The following is an 18,411-nucleotide window of genomic DNA, read 5'->3' as shown; positions in this document are numbered from 1 at the left end:
ACAGCAGCGCGCCCGGCGCTGCTGCTGTGACAATGCAGGGGGCAGGAAAGAGCGCAGCTCCCTGTAGTTGCGATCTGTATTGCCGTTACCAGGGGAACCACTCTTTCCTGCCCCCTGCATCGTCACAGCAGCAGCGCCGGGCGCGCTGCTGTGATCACTTCATACGCGCATGAGAGCGGGGAAGAGGAAGCGCTGGGGAAGAGGAAGCCGCTGCCTAAACAAGTAATAGCAGCGGCGGCCGCGGCGGGAGCGGGGACCACGGACCACCAGGGAAGACTCGCATACAAGCCAACCCCCCAACTTTTGACCCCCTTTTTGGGGGTCAAAAATTCGGCTTGTATGCGAGTATATACGGTATTGAATAGAATATAATTTATTTGCCAAGTACAGGATCATACAAGGAATTGTTGTTGGCAGTGCAGAGCAGCGAAAACCTTAATGGACAAGGGCATACATTGAATAGGTACACATGGAAAACGGATAGTAAAACTACTACACTTAAATGTAGTTATACAGTTTGCAATACAATAAAGTATACTGTATAATACGCATTGCAGCGCAGATAGCTAGTTACATTGCTCAGAGTGGAAAGGCTAGGTGGAAGGCTGAGTTGAGGGCCAGGACAGCTTGGGGAAAGAAAGAGTTCCAGTGTCTGGAGGTGATGGTTGGAGATAGGTCTGAAGCTGCGCCCTAGTGGGAGTAGATTAAAGTAGTGGTTGCCGGGGGCGTGGCCGAAAGCTCATGGCATAAAGACGTGTGTCTGAAGAGCTCCCGTCCTGACATCCTTTATCTGCTTTACCACTGAAAATTTTAAGCAAATCAGTGTTAACCCACTGGGATCTATATCTGACTCGATAGGTGCTCTCCAAGATGACACGCAGAGGCTCATAAGCAGTAGCCAAGCTTCAAAAGTTCAGAGTCGATTGTCAAGAGCAAGATGGCAGAGATCCACCCGAAGAAGAAGTTCCTCCTCCCTCACTAACCGAGATAATGGAGGCTATAACTACTTGTCAGGGCAGCCTCACAGCAATCGCCACTAAGCTAGAGGAGGTTAAAACGGATGTTTCCCTCCTCCGCCAAGATATGCAAAATTTCCATTCACGGGTCTCAGACACCGAGAAGCGGATCAGCACACTAGATGATGACGTGCATCCTTTGCAGCCCGCCATTACTGCTAACCAAACAGAAATCCGTACCATGAGGTCGCATCAAGATGATCTAGAAAATAGAAATCGCCAATCAAACATACGAATTGTTGGACTCCCCGGGTGAGCTGAGGGGTCCCACCCTGAAGAATTTACAGAGAAACTACTGATTGACCTGTTCGGCCAAGGGGCCTTCTCCTCCGTATTCATTGTGGAGTGGGCCCACCGCATTGCACCGAATATACCTCCACCTGGCGCCCCGCCGTGCACCTTTTATTATGAAGCTCCTCAATTACAGGGACCGAGACGCTGTTTTATGGGCCACTCAAGAAAAGGGTGTCGTTTCATACCTTAACGCGCACTTATCCTTCTATCCGGACTACTCTGCAGAGGTCCAGAAACAACATGCGCACTTCGCTGGAGTGAAGCGCTGGCTACCAGACTCCGCCATTACCTATGCTATGCTTTACCCGGCTAAGCTGCGAATAGTCTCAGAGGGGCAAACCTTATTCTTAAACACCCCAGAAGAAGTTTCTAAGTGGCTGGACTCTCGGAAAGCAAGTTCGTCTCAATGCAGCTTTCCCGTCAGAAGTGACGAATGAGGCCTATTCACTAGGTATGCTCCTCCATCCTGACTTTACATGATCCTTAGCCTTTCATGCCCCTTTCCCCTCGTTCACACTGTTTTTTTTTTTTTTTTTTTTTTTTTTCTGCTCGGCACTCTAAGGCTGAATCTTCATATGCTCTCTTCATTTGACTTTTCTGCTTGTAGATGACCCTCCATCAAATTATTTTGCCTCCCTCTGCTTGCCGCAGAAATATACACTTTTAATATACCATTTACTCTCCTGCAATTACCCTTTCTCTCTTTATTGCACTTACATGGTGACAGGCTTGGACTGAGCCACCGAACCACTGATTTTTCCATCGGGGACCCCGGCCACCCCTCCTCCTTGGGGCCCCAGTGCTGATAAGGAGAGGGGCACAGCGCAGGAAGGGGGGAAAGTGGACACCGAGTGGCAGGGAGGAGGGAGCCCCCCTTCCGCCCTCCCCCCTCCAGAATTGCAGCCAGCGGAACGGCTTACCGAGAGCGATAGCTCTTCGTGCCACTGGTCTGGTCTTCTGCACTGACACTGTCCAAACATGCTCTCGCAGTACTTCCTATGAGAGCGTGATTGTACAGTGCAGTGCAGGAGACAGAGACCAGACCAGCAGCGGCACGCAGAGCTCTTCTCTCGGTAAGTGATTCCCGCTTGCTACCATTGCTGGCTGCAAATTTAGAGGGGGGAGCACGGAAGGGGGGGCCTAGGTGAGGGAGGGGATGAGGCTTCCTCGCCCCTCCCCGCAGCTCTGAGTCCACTGCCCCCCTTCCAGCATGGGGGCATCTATAGACCTGCCTACCTAACTGGGGGGAGACCGCGGAAGGGAGGCTCTAGGTGAGGGAGGGGGAAGGCTTCCCCCCCTCCCCGCCGCTCCGTGCCCACTCCCCCCCCTTCCAGCATGTGGACCTCACTAACTGGGGACCTTCCTACGTAAACTGGGGACACCTATAGACCTGGGTATATCTATACTGGGGACACCTATATATCTCCCTACCTAAACTGGGAAATCTGCTGGCTGCCACCAATTTGATTGCATTTTGTGAGGAAATCTGCCGCCAATCTGATTGCATTTTGTGGGGATATCTGCTGCCAATCTGATTGCATTTTGTCAGGAAATCTGCTGCCATTTGACTACTTGATGAATTATCATGAGGCATGTAACCAGTGGTGCTCACCGCCAGGTCGTGATCACGCTTACGCGTGGATTCACGACCATTTTGACGCATTCCGCCTCGGACACGCTAAGCCGTGAATAGATTTTCAACCACGAAAATCTGCTTCGGCTACGCGTGAATGCGGACAGAAATCCGCATTCACGCTCGTGAAACCCGGCGCTGAAGTCGTGGTTTGCGGAAATGCGTCAAACTATGCGGAAGTGACACATTGCAGGCCAATCAGAGTGCCCCAGCCAGGCCCTAGCAACCAATCACAGGAGGAGAGCTATGCCCTCCCCTCCTGAATATAAAGCGGCGGCCATGATGGAAAAGCTCTGTCCTTGCTAGACTGTGGTGCTGAGAGGATTATCTCCAGGCCATTGTTGTTTGAGCAAGTGTATTTATTGTGTTAAAAACAAAGCGTTTTTTTTGTTAACACTGCTCTTATACTGTACACAGTTAGCTAGTCAGTGAGTGATTGCTGTAGTTAGTTGTAGTCAGTGTAGTGTAGTGGGAGTGTGGGAGTCTAGTGATTATTTAACTGTGTGTAGTGCTGTGCAGGCAGGTTCAGTGCTGCAGTGTAGTGGGAGTGGGGATTATCTGTGTGTAGAGTGCAGGCAGGCAGGTTAGTGCAGCTGCAGTGTTCACTTGTATATTCCAGTGACAGTTTATACACTTGTACTATTTGCAGGCAGCCAGTCACACCGCCGGCGCTGCCACTCTCTGCCAGCGCTGTTCATTCATTCTGTCAGTGACCTTGTGCCGTGCCCAGTGCCCACTGCTTGCTCGCTCGCTGGCATATGAGCATCTCATTACACAGTGTGACATCCTTGTGTGCCCACTGCATCCTTCAGTGACCTAGTTGTATATCCAGTGGCCACTGCTGTGCCTACTGCATCCTTCAGTGACCTTGTACTGTGCCTACTGCATCCTTCAGTGACCTTGTACTGTGGCCACTGCATCCTTCAGTGACCTAGTTGTATATCCAGTGCCCACTGCTGTGCCCACTGCATCCTTCAGTGACCTTGTACTGTGGCCACTGCATCCTTCAGTGACCTAGTTGTATATCCAGTGCCCACTGCTGTGCCCACTGCATCCTTCAGTGACCTTGTACTGTGGCCACTGCATCCTTCAGTGACCTAGTTGTATATCCAGTGCCCACTGCTGTGCCCACTGCATCCTTCAGTGACCTTGTACTGTGGCCACTGCATCCTTCAGTGACCTAGTTGTATATCCAGTGGCCACTGCTGTGCCCACTGCATCCTTCAATGACCTTGTACTGTGCCTTCTGCATCCTTCAGTGACCTTGTACTGTGCCCACTGCATCCTTCAGTGACCTAGTTGTATATCCAGTGCCCACTGCTGTGCCCACTGCATCCTTCAGTGACCTTGTACTGTGGCCACTGCATCCTTCAGTGACCTAGTTGTATATCCAGTGCCCACTGCTGTGCCCACTGCATCCTTCAGTGACCTTGTACTGTGCCCACTGCATCCAGTGATTCATTACTAGCAACATGTCTGGCAGGGTTTCGCGGGGTGAGAGGAAAGGGAGTTCAATTGCCTCAGCCACTTCTGGGACTGCTCCACGTCCAGGGAGAGGACGCCCAGCTGTACGTGGCCGTGATGCAGCAGAAAGGGGGGCAGCAAAGCCTGGGCCGAGTCAGCGGACGCCATTGTCCAAATATTTTAAAGTTTCTGGTCCCCGTGTGGTGGTTGAGCAAATGGAACCTGACGTACTCATGGACATCATGACTTCCTCCCAGACCTCTACTGTGAGCACCACTCCAAGCAGCAGCAGCAGCCAACGTCCCACGCTTGTTGTGACATCCACCCCAGCACCCACTGGTCAGCAGCCCTCCCAGGATGACAGCGTTCTGTCCCTCAGTCCGGCTTCTGGGAACCTGCTGATGCAAGAAGCTCAGGACTTACTGGGGACTGATGTGGCAGAGATTGAGATCGGGCCACAATCACAAGCGTTGTTGAGTTCTGGTGATGAAGAAGAGGGGTCTGTGTCTGGGGATGTAGGGACAGAAGAGGAGGCGGGGGAGTCAGAGGAAGAGCTGGATTATGATGATGATGCTGCTGATGATGACGACGTTGTGGACCCTAACTATGTGCAGCCTGCTGAGTCCGTGGAAGAATGGTCAGAGGTAGAGCAGGATGACGAGTCACCTCGGCCTAGGCAAGGATATCGCCATATGTCAGGCAGGGGCATCGGCAGCAGTGGGCGTGGAGGAAGTAGACAGGACACTGCTTCAGTCGGCACCACCACCATGCAACCCCCGGCAACTACTACCACACATTGTTCCGCTGCACCCTCTGCTAGTGGGGGCCGCAGTAAATTAAAGTCACCAGTGTGGGATTGCTTTGAGGAATGTACTGATGACAAAAGGTATGCTGTGTGCAGGTTATGCAGCAAAAAATTGAGCCGTGGGAAAAGTCTGAGCAAGATGGGTACCTCATCCCTCCAGGGCCACCTGAGAAGCCGCCACTGCCGCGAGTATGCGGAGTTTGAGGAAGCAGGCACTGCTGGCAGGGGTTCCTGAGAGCAGAAGGCCCACCAGGGCAGCAGCATCATCCCTCCCTCAGGGTCGTGAATCCCCCACAGCAGCAGCAGTAGTAGCACGCAAGCGCTCTTCCACCTCGGCTACTCAGGACACAGACATTGAGGCTGGCAGCCAGTGTTCGTCTCTCTCCTCTGTCTCCCCTGCATCCCAGCGTCGTCAGACCCTGCTGAGCGACACCTTTCAGGGTCTGACCAAGCCTCTGCCTCCAAGCCACAGGCGGATCCGCAAACTAAATGGCTTGCTGGCCCGGGCCATGGCATCACAGCTGCTTCCCTACTCCCTGGTGCAGGAGGGGAGCGCCATGCGGACGCTGCTCCAATTTGGCATCCCCGAGTGGCAAGTCCCCAGTCGCCACTATTTCAGCAGGAGCGCGATCCCAGCACTCCACAAGTTTGCGGTGGAAAACGTGGCCCGTTCCCTGGACTACTCTGTGGGCAAGCAGGTCCACGTGACCATGGACTCGTGGAGTAGCAGATTTGGGACAGGTCGCTACCTGTCCTTTACGGCCCACTGGGTGACACTGATGGAAGGGAGGGAGGACAAGAGCGCATCAGCCCAGCTAGTGGTGCCACCACGCGGGATCAGGGGGGATGCAGAAGGGTCCTGTCACGACACTCCCTCAGCACCCGGAAAGCAAGCCCGCCTCGGCAGCAGCAGGGCCAAGCCTCGGCACTGCCAAGCCCTTTTAAAATTGGTGACCCTGGGGAAGGAGAGGCTTACGGCCACCAACGTCCTGGCCGCCCTCAGGAAGCAGGAGCGGAGGTGGCTGACCCCCAGAGGCCTGGAAGTGGGGTATGTGGCAGCCGATAACGGGGCCAACCTGGTGGCAGCAGTGCAGCAGGGAAACCTCCAGCACATCCCCTGCTTGGCCCACGTGCTCAATCTTGTGGTGCAGCGCTTCTTGCGCACCTACCAGGGGATGAGCGAGCTGCTGCAGGATGCCCGGGCAGTGGTACGCTTTTTCCGCCTGTCAGCCACTGCCTCTGCACTCTTGTCCACCTTACAGCAGCAGTATGGAAGGCCACAACACCGGATGATCATCGACATGCCAGTTCGCTGGAATTCGACTCTGGCCATGTTGGAGCGGCTGTGTCAGCACAGGCTGGCTCTTAGGGCTTACATGCTAGACCCAAGTGTCCCCAGCAACCAGCAAGTCCCCATGATTACTGCCACTCAGTGGACACTGATGCAGCAAGTATGCCTGGTGCTGAGTCCCTTCCTGGAGGCAACCAAGATGGTCAGTGAGGAGCGGGCCTCTGTGTGCCAGTGGGTGCCCTTGGTTTGTCTACTGGAGCAGGCAATGGACAATTTAATTGAGCGTGGGGATGAAGCCCTGAGGCAGTTGGAAGAACAGGAGCAGATGGCAGCACAGTCCAGCTCAGAGGAGGGCTCACAGCAGGTAGTGGAAGAGTTGGAGGTCCCTAACCTGAATGAGGAGGAGGAGGAGGAGCAGAGTGCAGCAGGCGTTGTACGTGGATGGCGGTTTGAGGAGGACAACGACATGGCACAGGAAGAGGACAGGCATGCGTTATGGGACAATGGCGAGGACGAGGAAGATCTTGCTGGCAGGGCCCACTTGTTTCCCATGGCTGTGCACATGTTGCGCTGCCTTCGCAGGGACCCCCGGGTGATCCAGATGCGTTCAAGGGAGGACATCTGGATTACCTTGATGCTTGATCCCCGTCTGAAGGGGAAGCTGGGAGACTTAATGACGCCATCCACCACCGAGCAACGCACAAGGGAGTTGAAGGAGGCCCTTGTGCGCAGACTACTGGAAGCATTCCCCCAGCCTTCCACCCCCACTGTAACTGCTCTGCCAAGCCAGCAAGAGGTGCCTGCCATTGCCACTAGCAGCACAACAACAACCACCAGCAGCAGCAGCAGCAACTGGCGCCCCGGAGACCTGAAGAGCCTAAGCAAGAGCCTGTATGCAGTGCAGCAGCCCAGAACAGAGGTGCCCGCCACAGCATCCACCACCAACCAGCACAAGCAACGACTGACCACCATGGTGTCTGACTATATGGGGTCATCCAGCGGGCTCAATGACACTGACAGCCCCGTGGACCCCTTGGAGTACTGGGTCAAGAGACTGGACATCTGGAGCGAGCTTTCCCAGTACGCCCTGGAACTCCTATCCTGCCCTCCTTCCAGTGTCCTCTCAGAGAGATGCTTTAGTGCGGCCGGTGGCGTGGTCACAGAGAAGCGCTCTCGGCTCTCCCACGCCTCTGTGGACAAACTCACCTTCCTGAAAATCAACCAGGCTTGGGTGGAAGGTGAGTTCCTGGCCCCTATTGTCGGACACAGGGGGACATGAAGTGGCTGCTGCATGTGCTGTTGTTAACTATGCCTGCCTTTATAAAGACATTTACTACCTGCCTAGTGCCTACCTTGGTTAATTTTTTGGTGTTATGGTAATACTACCAGTAAGTTGCCATGGTCCTCCTTCTGAGCTGCTGAACTGACCGCCCGCTTTGTCCTCCTGACTCAGTCGCTACTACACTCTGCGTTCACACTGCCCGGGTCACCGGGTGCATTTCATTTTTTGGCCAGCACTATGACGCTGTGCTACTACTACTGTGCTGCTGCTGCTGAACTGACCGCCCGCTTTGTCCTCCTGACTCAGTCGCTACTACACTCTGCGTTCACACTGCCCGGGTCGCCGGGTGCATTTAATTTTTTGGCCAGCACTATGACGCTGTGCTACTACTACTGTGCTGCTGCTGCTGAACTGACCGCCCGCTTTGTCCTCCTGACTCAGTCGCTACTACACTCTGCGTTCACACTGCCCGGGTCGCCGGGTGCATTTAATTTTTTGGCCAGCACTATGACGCTGTGCTACTACTACTGTACTGCTGCTGCTGAACTGACCGCCCGCTTTGTCCTCCTGACTCAGTCGCTACTATACTCTGCGTTCACACTGCCCGGGTCGCCGGGTGCATTTAATTTTTTGGCCAGCACTATGACGCTGTGCTACTACTACTGTGCTGCTGCTGCTGAACTGACCGCCCGCTTTGTCCTCCTGACTCAGTCGCTACTACACTCTGCGTTCACACTGCCCGGGTCACCGGGTGCATTTAATTTTTTGGCCAGCACTATGACGCTGTGCTGCTACTACTACCACCAGTATGTTGCCGTGGTCCTTCTGTGCTGCTGAACTGACCGCCCGCATAGTCCTTCTCCTGACTCAGTCGCTACCACCACTGCACTCTGCGTTCACCCTGCCCATGTCCACTGACAACTCTGCTGCGATGTCATTGCTAATTGCTGCAAAAAAAAAAAAAAAAATTTACAAAACCTCTCTGGAGCCTTTTTGCCGTCAGCCACTCATCCTCCTCCAGCGGTACCTTCGCCGCCAAGTGCCATTGGAACTCGCCTTCACCTCTTTGACTGCTTAACGCGTATATCCCTTTTTAAAACCACTTATTACCAATTAATAGCCCCATTTAAAGTGTTGATTTCACTTTAAAATCCATTTTCTCTAGAAAAAAAAAAATTTTGGGAATTTTTTATGTTAAAGTTATGTTGCCCCTTATCACCTCGATAATCCATGCTATTTGGGGGACTGTAGCATGTATGGGGGCTTTGTTATTAACGTTAAAAGAAAATCCGCCTCCGGGCGTGAATCCACGCGTGATTACGCCATTCACGGGAAAAAATCCGCGTGGTTGCGTGGACGCGGACGAAAATCCGCATGCGGCAGGGCCGAATGCGGATTTTTTTTTTGCAACCACGCGGATTGCCGAATTCGTGGATGAGGCACATCCGAGCATCCCTGCATGTAACTACTTGATTATTTTATCTAAAATGTATCTGGTCGGACCTAATCTCTGTGAATAACACTACTACTTATTTGTGTGTTTTTTTGTTTTTTTAAGTCTGCCCATGACCCATCATGACCACGCCCATGTTCCAGTGCGTGGTGACACCCATTTATCTTTGCTGCGGCTCTGCATGTGGACATATCCCTATTGTAGACTGTCCTCAGAAGTGCTCACAATCTATTCCCTACCATAATCATGCAAAATTTCTAGAGTACATGTGTATGTGAGCCCAAAATGGGGTGGAGGAGGAGGAGAGGGGATCGGAGGGGGGGGGGGGGGGCAGGGGGGGGCCCTAGGCTGAAACTTTCTTGGTGGGCCCTTAGTGTCCCAGTCTGACCCTGATCATGCTTTACTACTACAACAAGATACTTATGACTTATACGAGATTCCTAATGGGTCTTCCCTCTTTCTTATCCAAAACTGTGTCCTGCACATCGGAACTGTGTTTTGTTGCATTAATCCTGCCATTCCCTACAACTATATACAAGAACTCAAGATGTCTCCCACATCTTTGTATTACTCGGGATAATGTCGCCTTAAAAGCTTACTACAGAAATATGAATATGCCAATATGCTTTGCATAACTTTTTAGGAGATGAGGGGTTTGTGCTATGTTCATTGCTATTTTCACCTGCAGGTCATCTTGTAATATAAAATAACTACTGCATAACCAAATGTGCATTTTCACCTAACTTTGACTTTTCTAAAGGTTATATTTTCCATGTTGGAAAGTTTTAGAAACACTGATTTCTTTTCCTTTACCTCTGTTATAGAACAATGCTATTATATTGTTATATGGTTGCTTCCAATGTGGGGCCCGCATTGACATCAATCCAAGTTTCAGTGATGCATCAAAAATCGCATGTCTGAATAAGGTCCGCAATAATGACTGTCTTATTGTTTATAGAGGGGGCATTGCAGAGCGATGCGGTGACTGAATGGGGCTTAGCAATGGCGACTGGGTTCACTGCCAGGGTGTTACTGCATCTCTGACTAGGGACATGGCAACCACTGCTACTTTTGGCCTCTGATTTCCAGTAACCGTCACTGGAGATGGCTGAAAAGTTCTTTTCCTTGAATGGGCCTGGATCCCTGAAGGTGGACTAAGTCTAAGTGTGGCACTTTTTTTTTTTACCTCTGTGTGGTTTATTTAAAATCCCTAGAGATTCCAGCAAATTAACTTGTTTTGTTTTCCAATGTGAGAAGCAGCTCTTGATGGCTTGAGAGAGGGTAAGACGCTGGCCTTATATATTAACATTGCTCTTTGGGAAGGAATGGGTTAATTAAGCTCTCCCTTGATTGCTGTTGTTTATCAGTAGGGGGTAGACAAAAGCAAACCACTGGCCTTGAGAATCTACTGGAAGATGTGTGAAAATTCCATTGATGTGCAGAAACATGAGGCATACTAAGGTTCACTTAGAAAGGCAATGGAGACACAGGTCTATATAATTTCAACCTCTGCATTTGAAATATTTGTACAGTCTGCTAAAAACGGATTGCCAGCTGAAAGATGTTACTGCTGTTTGAGGAAGGAGGATGAATTCACTTACCTTGGGAAGAGGACTTGGAAAGGTAGGAGATCTGCTTGCTGTGTTGCATGGACATGCTTTTTGATGTGTTGGTTTGTTTGAAGCTGTGAACCCCATCGTTATCCTGGTGGAAAAAAATCCTATTCCATTGTGTAATAGAAAAGAAGGTGGGGTGATGGATAGCACCCCCAAATGCGATCAGGCCCCTAGAGAAATGCTCAGCTGCTCCCAGGATAATCCACTGTGTAAAAAATAAAAAGAGAGGGGCGCTTTGAGCCTACAGTAAACACCAACGGTACCTCTGCTAGACAGGTCACACCTGATTAATCTTGGGGGATTTTAACAAGGCCAACCTCCGCAAAGAGCTGCCTCGTTTCCATCAGCACATCACCTGCCCCACCAGGAGTGCCAACACCCTCGACCACTGCTACACGGCCCTGAAAGACGCATACAAAACGACACCGTGGGCAGCCCAGGGCTCATCCGACCACTGCATCATCCACCTGGTACCTACTTATAAAAGGCGCCTGGAAACCTCAAAACCGGTCACGAAGTCCTCCAAAGTGTGGTCAAGTGAGGCTAAACTACAACTTCAGGCCTGCTTTGACTGCACAGACTGGAAGGCTCTGGAATCGCCTAACCTGGACGAGTGGGCAGAAAATGTATCCTCGTACATCAGCTTCTGCGAGAACGCCTGTATTCCAACAAAAACCTTCAAACTGTATCCAAACGATTAACCGTGGTTCTCAAAAAAACTACGACAACTACAGCGCAGCAAGGAAGTCGCACATAAGTCCGGTAACCAGGATGAATACAGGAAGGCAAGGAACGACCTAAACAGAGAGCTGAGGTGCGCAAAAAAGTGCTACGCGGAAAAGATGGAACAGAACCTCTCCTCAAATGACTCACGAGCCGTGTGGAAAGGGCTGAAGGCTGCCACCAACTACAAGCCCCCCCCCCTCAGCATGCCACACCGAGCACTGAGCTTGCAGAGAGTCTCAGTGAATTCTACTGCAGATTCGAGAACCAGCCAGCACCTGCAGGACTCCCACAGCCACCACCACAATCTGCCACTGTAGCCCTGGGCCCGCACTCACCCCCACCGTCAGTGAGGGAGGCGGATGTACTGAAACACTTGCTAAGGTTAAATGCTAGGAAAGCCTCGGGTCCGGACGGAGTGTCACCAGCCTGCCTGAAAACCTGTGCTCGTCAGCTCGCTTCCACCCTCTCTTCCATCTTCACGAGGTCCCTCCAGGAAGGCAAAGTTCCCGCATGCTTCAAGAGGCCTGCCATTATCCCTGTCCCCAAAAAGCAGGGCATCCTCGACCTCAACTTCAGGCCCGTGGCACTTACATCCGTGATCATGAAAGCTTTTGAAAGCATGGTGCTACCCCTCCTCAAGCACTCCACAGAGGGACTGCTGGATCCGCACCAGTTCGCGTACAGATCGGACAGGTCCACCGATGACGCCATCAACATCTGCTTGGAGCTCGTCTATGATCACCTGGATAGACCAGACTCCTACGCCAGAATCCTCCTACTGGACTTCAGCTCAGCATTCAATACCATCAGCCCTAAGATACTTCAAGACAATCTCGCTGCGCTAGGAGTCCACCCCACCCTACGCCTGTGGATCACGGACTTCCTCAACAACAGGTCCCAGGTCGTCAGGTTAGGCACCATCTCACAACCTAGAATCACAAACACAGGGGCCCCACAAGGCTGCGTCCTGTCGCCGTTTCTGTTCTCTCTGTATACGAACAATTGCAAATCCACGTCAGACTCAGTAAAAGTAATCAAATTTGCCGACGACACGACCATTGTAAGTCTCATCACCAAAAACGATGAGAAGGCGTACCGCCACCAGGTCGATAACATATGCCGCTGGTGCAGAGAGAACGGTTTGGTCCTAAACACAGCGAAAACGGTGGAGATGATCGTTGATTTCAGGAGGCGCGCCTCTACCCCACCTCCAATCCACATTGACGGCAAGGAAGTAGAAAGAGTCCCCAGTGTCCGCCTACTGGGCACAACTATCTCCAACGACCTGAGGTGGAACGCCAACACTGCCTCGACACAGAGGAAAGCCCAACAGAGACTTTTCTTTCTCCGCCAACTGAAAAAGTTTGGTGTGGTCCAAAAACTTCTGACAAACTTCTACTCAGCCACAATCGAATCCGTCCTATGCTCGTCCATCCTGGTCTGGTACGCCAGCTCCTCTGCCAGCGACAGGCTCAAACTGCAGAGGGTCATCAGATCTGCGGAGAGGATCATCGGGAGATCCCTTCCCACTCTGGACCTTCTCTACCACTCCAGGCTGAACACCAGAGCATTAAAGATCGCAAACGACCTCTCGCACCCAGGCTACCGCTTCTTTAATCCGCTCCCCTCGAGCCGGAAGCTTCGGTTCCGATCCATCTACACAAGGACCTCAAGACACAAGAACAGCTTCTTTCCCTCGGCTGTCAACCTCCTGAACTCTCTCCATGGGAATGCCCATCCCCACCCACTCTGCACATAGATGGCGCCCCAACTCAAGCATACCATTCAGTTGTTTTTTTGTATTGCAACTTATGCCACATTGTCTCCCTCTGCATAAAGGTTATATAATGGTCTGTATTCTGTAAGTTCTGTTATATAATGTTCTGTTTGTATTCTGTAAGTTCTGTTCCTACTGCATGTCCTGTCCTGTATCTGTAACTATATTGTGTATCAGTACCCTGTACGTGCCAAGCCCAATTCCGGGCACGACCCAGTCGTGCTTGGCGAAATAAAGTTTCTGATTCTGATTAAAATGCGGCTGGTACAGCGTACACAGCCTCCACACGCGTGTCCCACTATACCGAGCCGGGGACCAGGCTCTCACTCGCACGGGCGGATGTGACGTCACGTCCCAGGATCCTCCAGAGCCGGTTACCATAACAACCAGGACGCTCGCTAGTGCGGGAGATAGGAAGTATCGGAGAAGCTGCTGCGGGATAATTCCCGCCGTAGCACATAAAATATACGTACTGAGAGTACTATTGGGTATAAATTTATTTAAAACAACGCATTTCGCAGAGGTTCATCCTCCGCTTTATCAAGTTCATCATATAAAAATATAAAATACATCCCTCATTTTATACTACGTATACATCCCCAATTAGCCAATATGCTTTGCATGGGCGGGGATGCCATTACCATACTAATCCTAAAATAAGACTTCAAGGTGTATAGCTCCTAATATAGGAGCATAGTGATATGCATAGCTGTACATGATTGAATTGGATTCCCCAACATAATTTATAAATTACAAAAAGCACATGCCCTACCACATGCAATGGCGCTGGCCTTACATTAATCAACATTTTATAAATCCCTAATGGTTCGCATACAATAACCAAACTAGATCCATCCAAGACAGGGACAATCAACCAAATAATATTAAGAACAAATGTCATTAGAAAAACATCTATGCACCAGGAAGGGACAAAGATAAAAGAATGGATTAGGGAAAAGGGGACAGCGAGGGAAAGGGGAAAAAAGAAAAGGAATAAAAAAGGGATGGGGGGAAAAAAGGGGGGAGGAATTAATAGGGGCGGTAATAAGGACCTAATAATCATTTATACGCATATAAATGCGTGTGCGCGTGCCTACACAGGCACGCATACACACAAATTCATACGCTCAAATATATATACACACCACACATCAGTTCTTTAATTTCTCGAGGACCGGGGCGGCAGCCTCAGGACCTCGCAACACCGAGCGTTGTACGGTCCTGTGGTGGTGTGTTTTGCAGGAGATTGCGCGCACTGATGCGCGTGCATCTCCACTTGGAGACTGTTAGACAGCGAAACCACCATCTATTTACTGTGTACAGCGCTGCGATCCACAGGGGAGTGCCCATGTTGTGCTGAATTTCTTCAGATTTTCTAGGCTGTCTTGTAGACCTTTCAGTTGGCAATATCAGTAAGAGGTCATCTGCGTACAGTAGGAATTTCACTGTTGTGTCATGTAGGGTGAGTCCTGGTGCTGGAGAAGCCTCTAGGGCCGAGGCTAATTTGTTGATGTACAGGATCTTCTCGAAAAATTAGCATATTGTGATAAAGTTCATTATTTTCTGTAATGTACTGATAAACATTAGACTTTCATATATTTTAGATTCATTACACACACCTGAAGTAGTTCGTAGCCTTTTATTGTTTTATTATTGATGATTTTGGCATACAGCTCATGAAAACCCAAAACTCCTATCAAAAAATTAGCATATCACGAAAAGGTTCTCTAAACGAGCTATTAACCTAATCATCTGAATCAACTCATTAACTCTAAACACCTGCAAAAGATTCCTGAGGCTTTTAAAACTCCCAGCCTGGTTCATTACTCAAAACCGCAATCATGGGTAAGACTGCCGACCTGACTGCTGTCCAGAAGGCCATCATTGACACCCTCAAGCAAGAGGGTAAGACACAGAAAGAAATTTCTGAACGAATAGGCTGTTTCCAGAGTGCTGTTTCAAGGCACCTCAGTGGGAAGTCTGTGGGAAGGAAAGGGTGTGGCAGAAAACGCTGCACAACAAGAAGAGGTGCTTCTGGCGCGGTTTCTGTTTCAAAAGTGGCTTGACCTGGGGAATGTGGCACCTGTAGCCCATTTCCTGCACACACCTGTACACGGTGGCTCAGGATGTTTCTACTCCAGACTCAGTCCACTTTTTTGAGATAGGAATTTTGGATTTTTATGAGCTGTATGCCCAAATCATGAATATTAATGCAATAAAAGGCTTTGAACTACTTCAGTTGTGTGTAATGAATCTAAAATATATGAAAGTCTAAAGTTTATCAGTACATTACAGAAAATAATGAACTTTATCACAATATGCTAATTTGTTGAGAAGATCCTGTATATGTTGAAAAGTGTTGGACTCAGGCTGCAACCCTGTCTTACCCTGGAGGAAAAAGGTGTTCTTTTCCCATTCACTTTCACACTGCACTTGTCCCCAGTGTATGAGCTCTTTCAGGGGTGCCAGGATACTACTTTTTAAAATCCGGGTAGGATTCGGATATCCAGATATCCGATCCGGGTCGGATATCAGAGTTCAAAGTTTTCCAATCCGAATTGGATATCCCCAGTATCCGGGATATCCGGACGGATTTGGATATCTGGATAGAAAACCCGGAAGTGCCCTTTAAATTGCTTTAAAAAGGGGTTTTAGGGTCAATGAGGCATGTATCATCATTATTTTGCAGAGGAGAACACTAATTGATGATGTGGGGACTTATAATTCCCTCAAAAAAAAAAATGGCTGTCAATTAACATCAAACATTGCACGTGCTTGCACGTGGCACTCTGCACGTGTTTGCACCTGGCACTTTGCACGTGTTTGCACTTTGCACCTGGCAGGCAGCAGCTGGCCTGGTGTATGCACAGCACACACACAGATACATAGCAGCTACTGCAGCACACACACTCTGTCACACTATGACATCAAGCTAATTAACAATTTAAATATAGAAAAAATAAAAGTCTGCTTTCTTAAAACAGAATTTGCGATAATTCAGGTTGGAGTGAGCTTGAGATGTCTCCCAGTGCATCACTGCTGAATATATGCAAATTAACCATTGTTGCCCTTAGAAGCTAAACACACCTCCAGAACCGCTGGAATGCAATGATGTGTCAGCTTCTTAATTTGTACAGAGCCATAATAATCCAACATGCATACAGACTGTTTCGAATTGTTTGATCCTCATCAGTACATGGCATGGATTAATTTAGCTCTATTTAGTAGGGCTTGTAACACCGAGAGGTACAGACTAACCATCAAGCTCATGGTGAACCATAACTCATAGGAGTGTGTAAGGGGCTACAATGGTCCTAAAAGCCCCCTTAGTAAAATGCAAAAATGTAACTATAGTGTAGTGATAGTGAAGGGGTTAATCACGGAACAGCTTATCACTGTGTACAGCCCTTGGCCCAGCAGCACTGCAGCACACACTCTGTCACACTATGAGACATCAATCAAGCTAATTAACGATTTAACAATAGAGTAGTGATAGTAGTGAAGGGGTTAATCAATGAACAGCTTTAGGTTTATAACTCTGTACAGCCCTTTGTAGGCCACCAGCACTGGAGCATGTCTCTGTGTGCAAGCCAGGACGATCTATCTCATCATGGCAGCCCTCCTTATTATACAGGGGGGCTGGCCAGTGTTCCTTTCTGTGATTGGGTGCCAGGGCTTAGGCTGGGAGGCTTCTGATTGGCTCAATGAGGTCAGGTGGTGCTGGCCAGGGTTCCCCTCTGTGATTGGTTGCTAGGGCTTCTGCTAGGAGCCCTCTGATTGGCTCCAGGACGTCATCACCTTAGTTACAGTATTTCGGATCCGGATATCCGGGTTATGCGCCCAACTATCCGCAGATAGCTATCCGGATTTGAGCCCAGCTATCTGGAATCCGAATCCGGTCGGATAGCCCCAAAAAGTTTGGATATCCGGGTTACCCGGATATCCGGAATCCGGATGAGCACCTCTGCTCTTTATGACATTGTATGTTTTCCCTCCAATTCCGCTCTCTGGGAGTCTCAGGAACAAACCTGGGGGTGTGTGGCCTGGCACAGTGGTGGATGGCTGCCTGAATCTCTGCTCCTGCTCACACAGCCGTTTTTGGAGCTGCTGTTGCAGCCCACTATTCTGCCCAATGAGGCTTCACACTGGCCTAACCCCCCACCCCACCCCCTCTGCCCCCGTGCCCCCGGCAACCTCCCTGTGAAGTTTGGAGGAGAACCGTTGAATAGGGTGACCAGGCGTCCTCTTATCCCCGGACAGGTCCACTTTTTCCGACCTGTCCGGGGCGTCCGGCGGGTTTTTTTGAAATGCCCGGGTACAGGGGCGGCAAGCTAGCTGACATGCATATCACTGACTGATGCAGAGGCTCGGCGCTGTTGTAAGAGCGCTGCCTGCTCTGAAATGATAGCAGAAGCCGAGCAGGCAGCGTCACAGATCTCAGTCCACAGCCTCCAGCTTCTTCCTGTACTGGATGTGGGGCCCCGCCCCCTTCCTGTCCCGGCCACACAGCGGCACTTTCAATGTGTCTCTGAGACACAATCTGGTTACAGTATGGATGTTGTGATTTCCCTCTGGCCAGAGGAGATCAGCGCAGCAGCAGCAGCACGGTGAGTGAGGGGAAAGGATTTCTGGCAAGCTTTCTGACTGGCAGGCTAGCAGGGAGAGGTAGCAGCAGTGCACAGTGCTTCACTCTGCAGTTTACAGAAGTTAGCTGTCATTATTGCCTGTATCACTGGCTGCTGTGACACAGAGTGCCCTGGACTATTGATTTATTATTCTGATCAGAACAATGGATCAATAGTGCAGGGCATTCTGGTGTTGCAGTGGCCAGTGATACAGGTAATGCTGACAGCAGACTTCTGGGAGCAGCACTGTGTAAACTGGGGCAGTTTAGATTAGCTTGACTGCCTCCAATCTCTCCTCTTCCGGTGTCCCTTCCCAGCCCCCCTCCTTATCTGCATTTATCAGCATGCTCCTGTCAAACGGGACAAGTGATGGCTGCAGACCTGGTGTGATCTCCCTGCTGTTCCTCTTTTGTCCCATACTGTGTGTGA

The 18,411-nt window shown here is 50.4% G+C and overlaps 1 protein-coding gene across 1 annotated transcript in view; it reads left to right on the top strand.

Annotated features, from left to right (window-relative positions):
• The window catches only part of MAPKAPK2 (MAPK activated protein kinase 2), a 378,176-nt gene that overhangs the window by 246,197 nt on the left and 113,568 nt on the right, over positions 1–18,411 (top strand). The gene's annotated exons all lie outside the window — the stretch shown is intronic.

This window comes from Hyperolius riggenbachi, chromosome 2 (genome assembly GCF_040937935.1).
Source record: "Hyperolius riggenbachi isolate aHypRig1 chromosome 2, aHypRig1.pri, whole genome shotgun sequence".
NCBI classification, from domain to species: domain Eukaryota; kingdom Metazoa; phylum Chordata; class Amphibia; order Anura; family Hyperoliidae; genus Hyperolius; species Hyperolius riggenbachi.
The sequence above is the reverse complement of the archived record's forward strand: the minus strand, read 5'-3'. Positions and strand labels throughout refer to the sequence as shown.